Here is a 1,824-nt window from a genome sequence, read left to right as displayed (position 1 = left end):
CAGTGGACAGTGGGAGTGGACTTGAACCGGAACAGACCCCTCCAGGTCTGTCCCACGACCCCATCTTCAGGTATCGCATTGCTCCACCCTGACACAGCTCGCAACCCCCCGGCAGCTCTGAACTTTGGGACTGGCTAGGTGCCGCGCGCAGACATAGTAGACAGTGGGAGTGGAATTGAATCAGTCCACACCCTTCCAGCTATGACCCACGACCCCAGTCTTCAGGTATCGCATTGCTCCCCCCCGACCTGGTTCCACCCTCCCCGCCAGCTCTGAACTTTGGGACTGGCCAAGGTGCAGTGGGTAGACACAGTGGACAGTGGGAGTGGACTTGAACCAGAACACACCCCTCCAGGTCTGTCCCACGACCCCATCTTCAGGTATCGCAGTGCTCCCCCCGCCCCGACCCGGCTGGCACCCCACGCCAGCTCTGAAATTTTGGACTAGCCAAGGTGCTGTGCGCAGACGCAGTGGACGGTGGGAGTGGATTTGAATCGGGACACACCCTCCACCTCTGACCCATGACCCCCATCTTCAGGTATTACATTGCTCCCCCCCGACGTGGCTCGCACCCCCCCCCGCCAGCTCTGAACTTTGGGACTGGCCAAGGTGCCGTGCGCAGACGCAGTGGATGGTGGGAGTGGACTTGAACTGGGAGACACCCCTCCAGCTCTGACCCACGACCCCCATCTTCAGGTATCATATTGCTCCCCCCCGACGCGGCTCGCACCCCTCCGCCAGCTCTGAACTTTGGGACTGGACAAGGTGCCCTGTGCATACGCCTTTGATGGTTTGAGTGGCCTTGAATCGGGACACACCCCTCCAGCTCTGACCCACGACCCCCATCTTCAAATATCTCATTGGTACCCCCCAGCCTGGCTCGCACCGCCCCCGACAGCTCAGATCTTTGGGACTGGCCAAGGTGCCATGCGCAGACGCAGTGGACGGTGGGAGTGGACTTGAATCAGGACACATCCCTCCAGCTCTGACCCATGACCCCCATCTTCAGGTATCACATTGCTTCCCCCCGACCCAGCTCGCACCCCCCCGCCAGCTCTGAAATTTGGGACTGGCCAAGGTGCCCTGTCAAGACGCAGTGGATGGTGGGAGTGGACTTGAATCGGGCCACACCCCTCCAGCTGTGACCCATGGCCCCCATCTTCAGGTATCACATTGCTCCCCCCCGACCCAGCTTCCACCCCCCCCACCAGCTCTGAACTTTGGGACTGGCCAAGGTGCTGTGCACAGACGCCGTGGACATTGAGAGTGGACTGGAATCAGGACACACCCCTCCAGCTCTGGCCCACGACTCACATCTTCATGTACAGCAATGCTCCATACTGACCCAGTCGCACCCCCCCGCCAGCTCTGAACTTTGGGACTGGCCAAGGTGCCAAGCACAGATGCAGTGGACGGTTTGAGTGGTCTTGAATCGGGACACACCCCTCCAGCTCTGACCCACGACCCCCATCTTCAGGTATCGCATTGCTCCACCCTGACACAGCTCGCAACCCCCCGGCAGCTCTGAACTTTGGGACTGGCTAGGTGCTGTGCGCAGACACAGTAGACAGTGGGAGTGGAATTGAATCAGGCCACACCCCTCCATCTCTGACTCACGACCCCCATCTTCAGGTATCGCATTGCTCCCCCCGACCCGGTTCGCACCCCCCCCCAGCTCTGAACTTTGGGACTGGCCAAGGTGACGTGCGCAGACGCAGTGGACGGTGGGAGTGGACTTGAATCGGGACAAACCCCTTCAGCCCTGACCCATGACCCCCATCTTCAGGTATCCAATTGCTCCCCCCGATGCGGCTCGCACCCCCC

The sequence above is a fragment of the Elephantulus edwardii genome, unplaced genomic scaffold (assembly GCF_000299155.1).
Source record: "Elephantulus edwardii isolate Elephantulus edwardi_28Jun2011 unplaced genomic scaffold, EleEdw1.0 scaffold00301, whole genome shotgun sequence".
Classification (NCBI taxonomy): domain Eukaryota; kingdom Metazoa; phylum Chordata; class Mammalia; order Macroscelidea; family Macroscelididae; genus Elephantulus; species Elephantulus edwardii.
Note: the sequence above shows the minus strand (reverse complement) of the source record.